This window comes from Orycteropus afer, unplaced genomic scaffold (genome assembly GCF_000298275.1).
Source record: "Orycteropus afer afer isolate SDZICR_OR568_19922 unplaced genomic scaffold, OryAfe1.0 scaffold00062, whole genome shotgun sequence".
Taxonomy (NCBI): domain Eukaryota; kingdom Metazoa; phylum Chordata; class Mammalia; order Tubulidentata; family Orycteropodidae; genus Orycteropus; species Orycteropus afer.
Window position 1 is genome coordinate 7056548 of NW_006921649.1, and position 12960 is coordinate 7069507.

At 42.2% G+C, this 12960-nt stretch overlaps 1 protein-coding gene across 1 annotated transcript in view; it reads right to left on the bottom strand.

The window, feature by feature from the left end:
* The window catches only part of SLIT3 (slit guidance ligand 3), a 953284-nt gene that overhangs the window by 248216 nt on the left and 692108 nt on the right, over positions 1-12960 (bottom strand). The gene's annotated exons all lie outside the window — the stretch shown is intronic.

Here is a 12960-nt window from a genome sequence, read left to right on the forward strand (position 1 = left end):
AACAACAGACTCTTGCACTTACTGTCTTATGTGTGCTATGGACATTACATGCCCATGTGCATTATTTCATTGGCTCTTATAACCCCACCCGATTTTTAAGGGGGAGCTCTGGTGGCATAGTGCCTAAGGCATTTGACTGCTAACCAGAAGGCTGGCAGTTCAAACTCACCAGCCACTCCTCAGAAGCAAGATTGGGCAATCTACTTCTGTAGAGATACCGCCTCTGAAACTCAAGAAGGGGTTGCTATGAGTTGGAATGGACTCCACAGCAGTAAGTTTTCTTTTTGTTGTTATCTAAGGGAGTGTGTTATATGCAAAAACAGGTACTTGAGATTTTAGGGCCTGGAGGTGTCCTCCTTACCCTATTTGAACTGGATCAAATCGCCGGCACACTACCTTCCCCCTGAGTTTGGAGGCTTTGGTGTTTTCGACTGTGGGGCAAAGATGAACCCTTTCTTAAACTGTTGTTGTTGTTATTTGCTGTCGAGTCGGCCCCGACTCATAGCGACCCCCTCCTTGGGTTTCCGAGGCAGTATCACTATGGAAGTAGGATTGCCCAACCTTCCTTCCAAGGAGTGGCTGGTGGGTTTGAATTCCTAAAGGTCATCCAAGAGAAAGTTGGGTTTTATCTTCTTCACAGCCTGGTTTAGGTAACAATGCATGCTGGGAGTGAAGAAGGAGAAAGATGTCACATATGAGACTCCAAACCAAGAGGCCAGAATCATTCGCAAACCCAAATCAAATGCAGTCTGTTCATAGCCCACAAAGTCTGATTTGCCTGACAACTGAATAATGACTCAATATTTGTCTTTGTCCCAGTGAATCAAAACACTGGCTTTTTGTGGTGACCGCAAAGAGCCAGGAGCATACTTTGAACTTGGGTGTGGAGTCTTTTTTTTTTTTTTAAAGAAATAGAGAGCAAGCAAACATTTACTTGTTTGCGAGCCGAATATGCTTAAGTGGACAAAAGTGATATTTAGCCAGTGAACTAATTGACATTTTACTTAGGCAAGAGAACTGGGGCTAGCCCAGAGGCAGGCAAATTCATTTTCCAAAGGTCATAGGGTTGGCTGCTGGTGATTTGTTGTTGAAAGATATCTCAGAGCTGGTCAAGGCCACAATCAAAGATGCCCATGGAATACAAATAATTTCCTTCATTCAAAACTGGCAGCTGCAATGGGGGTCAATGTGGCAATATTTATGCAAATGGTAATGATCATAGTTTCTAGTTACAGAGGGTCAACTGTGGCAGAGGCAGAGGTGGCATGGCGCTCAGCTAGCTCAGAGTCCTGTGATTCTTGCCCTGAGAAGTACACTCTGGCATCTGCTACCAGGGCATCAAGTGAACAGGAGTGCTTCCATCCTTTAGGTTGGGAGCAGATGGATTTCTTTAATGTAAACATATTTTCAGTAAGTAAATATATGTACCTGATTTAAAAAAAAAAAAGTTCAGAGTATCAGAGTATGGAGTGAAAAGCAGCACCCTTTCTATTCCATCTTCTCTCCCCACCCCAGTTCTGCAATTTGCCTTGCCAGAAGCAACTACTATTAGAGTTTCCTAGGAATTAGTCTACAAATACATCACATATATAAAAAGCACATGATAACAAATACAAATATCAATTCTAAAAATGCAAATGGTAAAATGCCACATAGATTGTTTTATACTTTGTTTCTCTCATTTATCAGTTCTGGATACTATTCTGTATCATATATAAAGAGCAATCTCATTCCTCTTTATTTTATAATATTGCAATGAATGACTACACCATGATTCATTTAATCAGTTTCCTATTGATGGCCATTTAGGTGATATCCAAAACATGTTCTCTACAAATTTTCTCTGTGAATGATACCTATACATCCTTGGGAACTTGTATGAATTTATATTTAAAATAAGTTCACAAAAGCTGAATCAGTGGATTGAACTGAATCAAACTTACTGTCATCAAGTCGATTCTGACTGATAGAGACCCTATAGGACAGAGTAGAACTGTCCCATAGGGCTTTCAAGGCTATGAATCTTGATGGAAGCAAATTGCCTCATCTTTCTTCCAAGGGGTGCCTGGTGGGTTTGAATTGCCAATCTTTGGTTTGGAACCGAATGCTTTAACCACTGTGCCACCAGAGCTCCTTGAAGCATATGTGTATTTTCAATTTTGACAGTTGTTTCCAATTGCCTGTTCAGGGGGTTACACCAATTGATACTCTAACTATCAGTGTGCAAGACTGCCCATACCCTTGTTAACTCAGTGTTCTATGAATTCTTTCTTACCAAATACTCAAGAAAAGAAATCTTTCCAGTCACATCTGGATGAAGGAAGTGGATGGGAAGGAATTGGATGCATCTCCTCTAGAATCAAGATAAAACCAAAAAAAAAAAAAAACCAAACTTACTGCCACTGAGGCACTTCTGACTCATAGTAACCTGTTTTGGGTTTCTGAAGCAGTAAATCTTTACAGAAGCAGATTGCCTGGTCCTCCTTCCATGGAGTGGCTGGTGGGTTTGAACCGCCAACCTTCTGGTTAGCAGTCAAATGCTGTAGGCACTACACTACCAGAGGTCCTTAGAATCAAGACAGCCATGGCCAAAATATGTTGATTGAGAATTTCTTTCCTGATGTATGTTGGCTTTCTGAAACAATGGGCTATAGGACAGGTTTTTCCCTACTCTAGTATTTTTTTTTTTTGGTCATTGTTGTTAACTAAAGGATATTAATTATAGAAAAATTAGAAGACAGATAAAGTAAAACAAACAAATAAATAAATAAAACCACTATTAGGAATTTACCCAAGTGAAATAAAAGCACACATCCACACAAAAATTCCTAAGTGAATGTTCATAGCAGCTGGATGCATATCAGTTAAAACTTAGAGGCAAGCAAAATGTCCAGAAACATATTGTGGTATATCCATACAGTGGGATACTATTCAGCAACACAAAGGAACAAATTAGTGATACATACAAAAATATAGTTGAATTTCAAAATATTATGCAGGGTGAAAGAAGTTAGACACATAAGACAACAAGCTGTGTGATTCCATTTACATGAAATAGCTCTGCAGGCAAAACTATAGTGACAGAAAACAGAGCAGTTGCCAGTTATGAAAGTGGTAATTGGATGCAAAGAGTCAGAAAGGAACTTTCTAGGGACAAAAATATTCTATATCTTAATTGTGGTGTTTACAAGACTAAATATTTATCAAAATTAACTGAACTGTATAGTTATAAAATAAGTATGTTTAAACAAAACAACAGTTGCCATGGGATTGATTCTGACTTAAGACGAGCTGATATGTGTCACAGTAAAACTGAGTTCATAGCATTTTCAATGACTGGGATCTTTCAGAAGTAGATCACCAGGACTTTCTTCTGAGGTACCACTGGGTGGACTTGAACTTGCAAACTTCCAGTTAGCAGCTAAGCACATTCACCATTTGCATTACTTTGGGTAAACTGTACCTTAATAAAGTTGATTTAAAAATAATAATAAATTCACCTAAATTCCTACCACTCACAATTAACCACTGGTAAGGTGCTCTGGTGGTGCAGTGCCTAAGGCATTGGACTGCTAACCAGAAGGCTGGTGGTTCAAACCCATCAGCCACTCCTCGGAAGGAAGGTTGAACAATCTACTTCTGTAGAGATACTGTCTTGGAAACCCAAGGAGGGGTCGCTATGAGTCAGATCTGACTTGATGGCAGTGAGAGAGGGAGAGAGGGAGAGAGGGAGAGAGGGAGAGAGAGAGAGGGAGAGAGAGAGAGAAAGAGAGAGAGAGAGAGAGAGAGAGAGAGAGAGAGAGAAAGTCCTCATGACACAATGGTTAAGTGCTCAATGGCTAAATGAAAGATCAATGGTTTGAACCAAACAGTGGTTCCAAGAAAGTAAAGACCTGGTGATCTGTTCCTGTAAAGATTTCAGCCTAGGAAACCCTATGGGGGCAGTTCTATTTCCTCATGCAAATATGCACACACATATAAAAAATGTACCTTTACTTTTATTTTCTAATTAATGGATGTTTTGGTAATTCATTTTGTTTTTTTCATCTTAACAATATGTTGGTTACCTTCTTCAATGGTTAAATTCCTTATCTTAAACTGTTTCCGGTTCCTAGCAGAAACTTCTGGCAACTCTACTTTCTCACCTACATTCTCACCCTCCCCCAAAACACCCCACTGCCATCCAGCTGATACTGACTCATAGGGACCCTTTAGAGCAGAACTGCTGCCTTAGGATTTCCAAGGCTGTAAATCTTTATGGAATCTTTCTCCCAGCGAGTGGCTGATGAGTTCGAATCCCAACCTTTTAGTTAGCAGCCAAATACTTTAGCCACTATGCCACTAGAGCTCCTTCACCTACCCCAGTCATATGCAAAAATCAAGCTGGTGGAGCAAACAAGTTTGAGAAACCTCTGTGAGCTCTGGCATCTTTTTTTTTTTTTAGATCCCATATCCTTTTTCCTACATGATGTGTTTAAACTGCGCTCATGCAGGTGGCAATCCTTTCACATTCTCTCCAGGGTCAGACTTCGAGGGGGCAGACACAGTCAGCAGTAGTTGCAAGCTGAGTCAAACTCCACCCCCTGCTTATAGAGACACTCACAGAGAGAGAAACCCAAGTAAGATCCAAAGAAAACCAGAGGCCCTCCACCCTCCACTGTTCTGGGGATACAAAAGCCTCCAAGTAACTGAAAGAGAGTCTTTGTTCCCTGGCTTTGCTCCAGACAAGGCCCTCCTACATTCTCCAATCCCTTGTCACGACATGGGACCCCTCAGCTGACAACATTCTGAGAGACTGACAAATTAAGAGCAACAAAGGCATTAGGCACAAAGGGGACGATATCAGCCACTACTACCACCTCTCTCATCCCAGTGCTGGGCAGATGCCAAGCAGCTCTTTGGAAATTCCAGCATTCTCAATGGGTGCTTGCTTAGCATTCACGTATGTTCCCCTTGTTTATCCTCCAGACCTCTTAAGTCTCTTTATAATTCCGGACTGATCCCCACTCCCCGTTTTTTGTTTTTTTTTTTAAATGAATAGTTCAAGTCAGACTAATGTTATGTTCAAATTCCAGCTCTGCCACTTACTAGCTGTATAACCTTGGACAACTTACCAAACCTTGCTGAGTCTATGTTTCTTCATCTTTAAAAGAGGGATAATCCCAGCAACACCATTAGGTTGTTGTAACAACTAAATGAGATAGTACTTAGTATTTGAAGTGCTTACTTCAGTCTGCTTGCATGTGAAGTGCTTCCTTGCATGTCAGTGCTAAACACAGCACAATCACTATCTAATTTGTTGTTGTTGTTAGTTGCAGTTGAGTCAGCTGTGACCTATAACAACTCCATGTACAACAGAATGAAAATACTGCCCTGTCAGTATGTTTGAGTCTGCTGCTACAGCTGTTGCAGTGCTTCCAACCTGGGGCACCCATCTTCCAGGATTATATTGCACAATATTCTGTCATTATCCACAGAGTTTTCAGTGGCTAATTTTTGGAAGTAGATTACCAGGCATTTCTTCCTTGTTTATCTTAATCTGGAAGTGCCACTTAAACCTGTCCACTATGGGTATCCCTGCTAGTATCTGAAATACTGGTGACATAGCTTCCAGCATCAAGACAACATGCAAGCCATGACAAACTGGACTGTCTGATTTAGGTAATAATTTTACTTCTCATTTCAGAGAGGAACAAGTTAGCAACTTGCTCAAGATCAGTGGTGAGGCTAGAACTCAAACCCAGGTTTCCCTCACTCCAAAGCCCAAGTCCTTATTCAGTATGCAAGTAGTTTTCAAATGTAATATGTATAAGAATCAGCCAAGGAACAGTTTGAAAGTGAAGGTTCCTGGATCTCAAACAGAAATTATTGCTTAGTCAGTCATGAGCAGGGCTCAGGAACCTGCATTCTTATTAAGATCCCAGAAGATTCTGAAGCAGATGGTCTTCAAACGCTAATTTGGAAATGTTGCACATAGCTATAATGAAATAATTAATGCAATTATTACTTTAAATAGCATATGGAGTTCTAGAGAGAAATTCTAGAGTGAGTCAGGAATAGAGGAAGGAGGTGGAGTATAGGATTTGCGAATCCTCAACTCTGCTTGATTCTCAAAGATCCAGGAGCTGATCACGGAGTCCAGACGATGCTGATGACAATGGAGGCACATAAACAAATAACCATGCATCAAGTTAAAGAATGTGTCAGTCGCTTGAGATTTGGAGGCTTTGGGATGCTTCAGTAGAGATGACTGCTGAGGTGTGACTTTGAGAGAAACACAGCCAAGTCACCCACATCAGGAACGGGGCAGGGACAATAAAATGATGTAGCAAACTCAATTCCTGGTAGAGTTTTTGGCCTTAGAATAGTATGGGATGTAGGAGAAAGGGAAGTTCAAGTCTAGAGTCAATGCTCTGCTTAGTGCAATTAACAATAATCCATATGATGTGGTTCAGGAGTATCTGTCCCAAATTTGTATCTTCCCAGCCCTCTTGATTACCACCATTAGAGTCACTCTTTCAAATCCTCTGGAGGCAGGTGCATTTTAACTGGTTTAAGGAATTATGGTACTTTGACCTGCTAGCACATTAGCAAGGATCAGATTATTGACACATGGGGCTTAGGGGCAACCCATCAGAATCTTCCATTCACTTCTGCTGCCTCCTTCAGGCTTGCCTCAGTGAGTGGGAGGCATGGTCTATGTCAGAGGCCTGTGGTTGAGTGTGACTGGTAGATGATTTGATTTGGCCTGTGCATTGCAGATACTTGTGTTAAAAAAGATTTTGCATTGGATGCCAACATCTGAAAATAAGATAATTTCACATAGAAATCTAAATCTCTTACTTCTTTTTTTTTTGGAGGGGGGGTTAACACTTGACCTGTATGCATTTGCTAGGACTGATCTACAGTGACCTGTACATAGAGCACACATTCCTTTGTTAGCCACAGTCCCCATTACTCCCTGCTACTCCCTCACTAACTCAGCCCAAGGCTAGTTGCTATTTGTCAGTTCACAGTGTTTGAGGTTGCAATCCTTTATCTAAGAGTTCACGTTCAACCTATTAGATCAGAGAAAATTCCCCTGACCACCAACCAAATCAAACCGTCAAACCCTCTCTCTTCCCAACCTCCCATGCCAATAGCTTAAATATGAAATCATCTTTCTTTGCACCAGTGAAAGTGGGTGACTGTGTTAGGATGGGGTGCAGAACATTAATGATTATTGGGTATCTACTTCATGCCCAGATCTATCTTAAGTCCTTCCCAGATTTTTTTTTCCAAACTTACTTTTTCTTACATTATATTTTAGCATTTGGTTTGATTGGGGTCTAATTATCCTTATTTTACTAAAGAAGAAAACAAAGCTCTGGAATGAGAAGCCACTTGCCCAAGGTCACCAGTTCTCAAAGCACAAAGAAGAAACCACAACTATTCTACTGTAGGCTAATGATCCAGCATAGAAGGTGGGTTGCTAATTTTCCTTTAAGATGGTGCCACATTGCAATGGGACCCTGTGGAGGTTTGTAGGAATACAGTGAAGAGGACCCAATGAGGGCTGTGGGGCACATGCTAAGGAAGCTGCAACTTAGCTCTGGCCAGTTGTCACCAAGATTGGGTGTCTAGTGTTAACACATTTGATTTTTCAAGAGAGGCCAGAAATCCAGATTTTTGTGCAAACTTATTGATCTTTTAAAACATATAAAACATGTCTGGAGGAGAGATTTGGTTCACAGTTTTAGACTTTTGTTAAATACTTCTCCAAATGTGGGTAGTAGAGTTAAGCTTACAGGTTCTAAATTTAAACTCTTTGAGTTCTAGTTCTGGCTCTGCCATTTGTTAGCTGTGTGATCTCAGTCAATCATTTCACTTCTCTGTGCCTCAATTTAATATCTATAATATTATCATATTATAGATCATAATATGGTCATAATAATCATAAGGATGTCATGAGGACTGCATGAGATAATAGGCAGGAATTGCTAAGAACTATGTCAGGTACATAGTCACCACCACCACCTCCAGCTCTTATGGCGTCAATGCTGACTCATTGTGACCCCAGATGTGTCATCAGAAGAACTGTGTTCCATACGATTTCAATGGCCATGACTTTTTAGAAGCAGATTGCCAGCCCTGTCTTCCAAGGTGTCTGTGGGTGGGTTTGAACTACCAGTGTTTTGGTTAGCAGTCAAGTGTTTAACTGTTTATGCCACCTAGGGACACTTAGGCACATAGCCAAGGCTCTATAAAAACTTACTACCTACTAAAGAAAATCGGAGTGTCTATGTCTGTTTGAAGGTATGACCACTTTCTTGAGCCAGTCTCTGTTTATTCTGTGTGTGTGTATGTGTGTGTGAAAGAGAGAGAGAGAGAGAGAGAGGGAGAGGGAGAGGGAGAGGGAGAGGGAGAGGAAGAAAGAGAGGTGAGCATTTCAGGTTAAGTTATGGGCTTTAGTGGGATCGCAGGTCCTGGGTGGTGCAAATGCTTCACACTTGCCTACTAACCTAAAGGTTGGCAGTTCCAATCCACCCAGAGGCACCACTAAAGAAAGACCTAGTGATCTGCTTCCATTGAGATTACAGCCAAGAAAACCCTATAGAGCAGTTCTACTCTGTAACACATGGAGTCACTGTGAGTCAGAATTGCATAGATGGCAATGGGTTTGTTTTCTTGGTCTCTGATCAGAACAAATACTTCATCCCTGAGCCCAATAAATGATGCTGTCTCTATGAGCAGAAAAAGGAGCACCCAATTCCACAGTAGAATATTCAACTGTAAAATAGCTGTAAAATCTCAGTCTTGCTGTTGGACCATGTACTTGCTTATCTGGCTAGGTAGTTTTCCTGGCAGATGCAGTACCTGAGAACTGATGATCAGCATTTAGAAGTAATTTAGGTTTATGTACTGGTGCCTAGAGACTGGTTACAGAGAGAGCTTTAAAGGTAAATGTTAACAATGGCAAATAATAGCTGTCTGTATAAATGGACACATTGTAAGGCATCCATTTACAGAGCTGAACACTTGTGGCAGATGCAGAAGTGCTTCTCTCTGGCATGGCCAGTGCCGTGCATATGGATTTGTCAGTTCTGATATAACAAGCCAGCACTGAAACACCAGCTCTGATAAAAGGCCCTGAGCAGTGCTACCTGTGGCCAAGATCGCAGGCTCTGAAAGCCACTGTCCTGTTCCCTGCCTAAACAACTTCACCCACCCAACAAATACTTTTTTTTTCCAGCACTGTGGTTGACCAAGTCTTTCTTACTGAAGTGGCAACAAGTTGCCTTCTCTAATCTAAGACAAGGAGCCCTGGCACAGTGGGTAAGTGCTTGGCTGTTCACAGACTAGTCAGCAGTTCAAACCCACCAGCCGTTGTGCAGGAGAAAGGTGTGACAGTCTGTTTTTGTAAAGATTTACAGCTTTGGAGACCCTGTGGGGCAGTTCTACTCTGTCCTACGGGGTTGCTATGAATCAGAATAGACTTGACAACAATGGATCTGGTTTGGGGATTTAACCTATCTCTCCTGGACACAGACAGTTTATTTGGTGCTGCAAGCAGGAAGGGACATTAGGCAGGAAAACTGGCTGACTCATCCTACTGCAGAAATCCCTAACTGGTCCCAAAGAAGATGTCCCGGAAATCTCTGAAGCACTCCCCACCGCCCTATTCCAGAAAATTTTTTCCCAGTCAACATCTGGTGCTGTGTTTTCTTTTCCTCTCAGGGTGAATCCAGTCCAGCCCCTCAAATTTGGGGTCCAGCTTCTAGGAGCTGAGACCCAGTGTCATGCTGACGCTCTCCTCCAGCTGCCTCCACTGCCCCCGCCCCCTGCCCGAGCTAGCTTCTTGATTTGCTGCTGTGTTTTGCCTCAGTGACAATGCCTATGTCTTCTCTGGTAGGAGATGGTCTCACAGAATCCTCAAATTTTGTAATCGGAACAAACTTGAAAGATTATTTATGCAGCCAAGTGATTTTTCTGGATGTTTTTTCCTACCAGAATTCTCTGTCACGTGAAATCTCATCTCAGATTGCAATGAATAAGAGGGACAATTTAAATCTTTGTTACCAAAAGTAACTTTTTATTTGTGGAATCTTAAACTCTAGAGTGTCTCAGTACATACCGTGCATTCCAGTGATTACATGTCAATGCCTTATTTCAACAGATGAGGAAACTGAGAGCTAATGGTTAAGTAATAGCCTAAAGGCAATGTTAGTATTGGTTTCCTATTGCTGCTGTACCAAATTAGCACTAATGTAGTGACTTAAGACAAATCCATATATTACAGTTCTGGAGGTCAAAAGTCCTAAGTCAGCTTCACTGAGCTAATTAGTCAATTATAACTTAGGTTGCGTTATTTTAAGAAATAGGTAAAACCCAACAGAGAGGTTACTCATACAGTTACAAAACTGTAATCTTGGCCTGGAAGAGATCTTCCTTGTCACTTATGTAACTTCCAATCCCCAGCATAATTTCTGGGATGGGGCACTTACTACTACGATCTCCTTGCCTTTAGATAATACTGCACCATATCTTTTCCAGACTAATGGGAGGCTCATTGGCCTGTTTCTTCTACTGTTTTTCTCTTTTCAGTGAATTTAACAAATCAACTAGTATTTGTCAAGTATTTACTCTGTTGGCCATCAGGCACATAGAGAAGAGTGCTCTAGGGGAGTGCTTATTTTATTAGATATGCTATTTGCGGATCTGCGTCTATCTCTTTTTTAGACAAAAATTTTCAAGAGCGGAGACTGTCTTATTCATCAGTTTATTTCAAGACTTGCTTTAAGGGCTTAATAGTAAGGGCTCAAGGATGATTTGTGGAAGGAAGATGGGAAAATGGAAGAGAAGAAGGAAGGGAGGAAGGGAGAGAAGAAGGAAGGGAGGAAGGGAGAGAAGAAGGGAGGAAGGAAAGAAGACAGGCCAGTTTACAGGCAGACTCACTCCCTTTCTTGAGATAGCATCTTTGGGTAGCACTTACTTAGCAAATTGGGGTCCAGTCTAACTTCCTCCTGCAGTCATTCTGAGCCTGACATCCACAGCCAGGAATGCAAAGGATGAAAGATAGGAAAACTTGCTGTGCCTTGAGAGGTGATAAGTCAGCATCTGTCTTGCATCTTATGAGCAGATTTCCCAAGTCCCCCTTCCAAGATGCAGCATGGTCTGCATGACAAAAGTCAGGCACTGTTCCTATGTCAGTGTTGGTAGAGATGACTAAAGTCTTCCTCTGCTCAGCTTGATAAGCCCTAGGGACGGGCACATAATACACCCACCTGTTAGCTCCCAAAGGTCAATAGACCATCTCCTGCATGTCTCTTCAGTTACACCATGTCTCTTTAGGTCCACTTCACCTGTTTGATCAGGCCCTTCCATAACCTCTAAACAGCTGCTAAAATCTCCTCACTGGAGATTTCAGGTTAAAATCTCCTCACCTAATTTCAGGTTCTCCTTCTCAGCAATCCACCCTCTCTACTGCTGCTGGAGGAGTCTTTCTTAAATGCAAATCAGATCATGCCAATGCCCTATTAATAGCCCTTCGGTGGCTCCCCTTTGCCACATGGATCACGGTTTTCATGTTCCTCCCTCTCTCCTCCAGCCTCCCCAGCCTTCTCTTCACTGCCTCTCTTGCTCACTGTGCTCCAGCCATGAACCTCTGAAAGCATCCATCTTTCACACATGCTGGTGATTTTTCACATGCTGTTCCTTCTGCCTGGAATGTCCTTCCCCTAAGAGAACTCCTGTTCACCTTTCAAGACCTAACTCATGTCACTACCTGTGTGAAGCCAAAATCAGATCAGTCTCTCCAGGCTTTCCCACACCCTACCCTTAATACCAACACAGCCCTAAGTCTATATCCTATTTCCTCATCTGGTTTACTCATCTGCCCCCTCACTAGACTGTGAATGCTTAAAGTACAAGGATTGTGTCTTATTTTTTCCATGCTCTTATTTTCATATAAAACATTTTAAAAATTATACATAACTTCTTGTATGTAATATGCCACCAGAAAACAATGGTGAAATGACATCAATACATTTTTAGTGAAACTTACTGCCATGAACTGTTTGGGCCCTGGGAACTGCATACAAAAATCAGTATGGACTGAGGGGCAAGATTCCTGGGTACATGCGTTCATTGTGTATGCTATACAGAGGCATGTTGACAAATACATGAACAAAGTAATTGCAGAGGTTGACAAGTGCTCTCTGACTAATGGGCTAGAAAGGGAGGGCAGTGGGGGTGGGGGAAGGGCACTCTTAGGAGGTGACACGTGAGCTGAGACCTGAATGATCAGAAGGAGTGGAGGTGTGAGAGTGTAGCATTCCACACAAAAGGAGCAGCAAGTGCAAAGGCACTGAGGCAGGAAGGAGCTGGAGGCTTTGGAGGGGCAGAAGGGAGCACAGGAGGCAAGATATGAGAGAGAAAGAGGACCCAGGTTGGGCAGGGGCTTACAGGGACCAGGAGTGTGTGGACCTATTCCAAGTGCAGTGGCAGGATGGAATGGCTGTGAGATTCACAGACAGAGATGCTACAAGTGAACGGATGCTTTGCATCCCTCTACATCTCTCCCTACACCTCCTCCCTCACCCTCACACAAGATTACCTTCTGTTCACCGGGGCAGAGACAGCCCTCATTAATCTCAGGAAGCAGGAGGGCAGACGCGGGCAGTGTAGCAACACACACTAACTAGAGAACACAAAGGCCGCCTGCCCAGCTTTGTTTTGAGACCGTCAATTCCAAATTCTGCTAGCTGGCAAAGACAGGGGTTATTGATTTTCCCTTCTGGAATGCATGTCCTACAGAGTCCTCGCAAATAGAAACCGAAAAAACAGAGGAAAACATAACTGCTGAGAAAGACAGGGCAAGGGGACTTTTTTATTTTTAAAGCAATACATATTACTTTTTGTATTTTTCTTATTATGCTTTGTTGGATTGTGAATTGCCACCTCTTCCCCCCGTCCCATTTA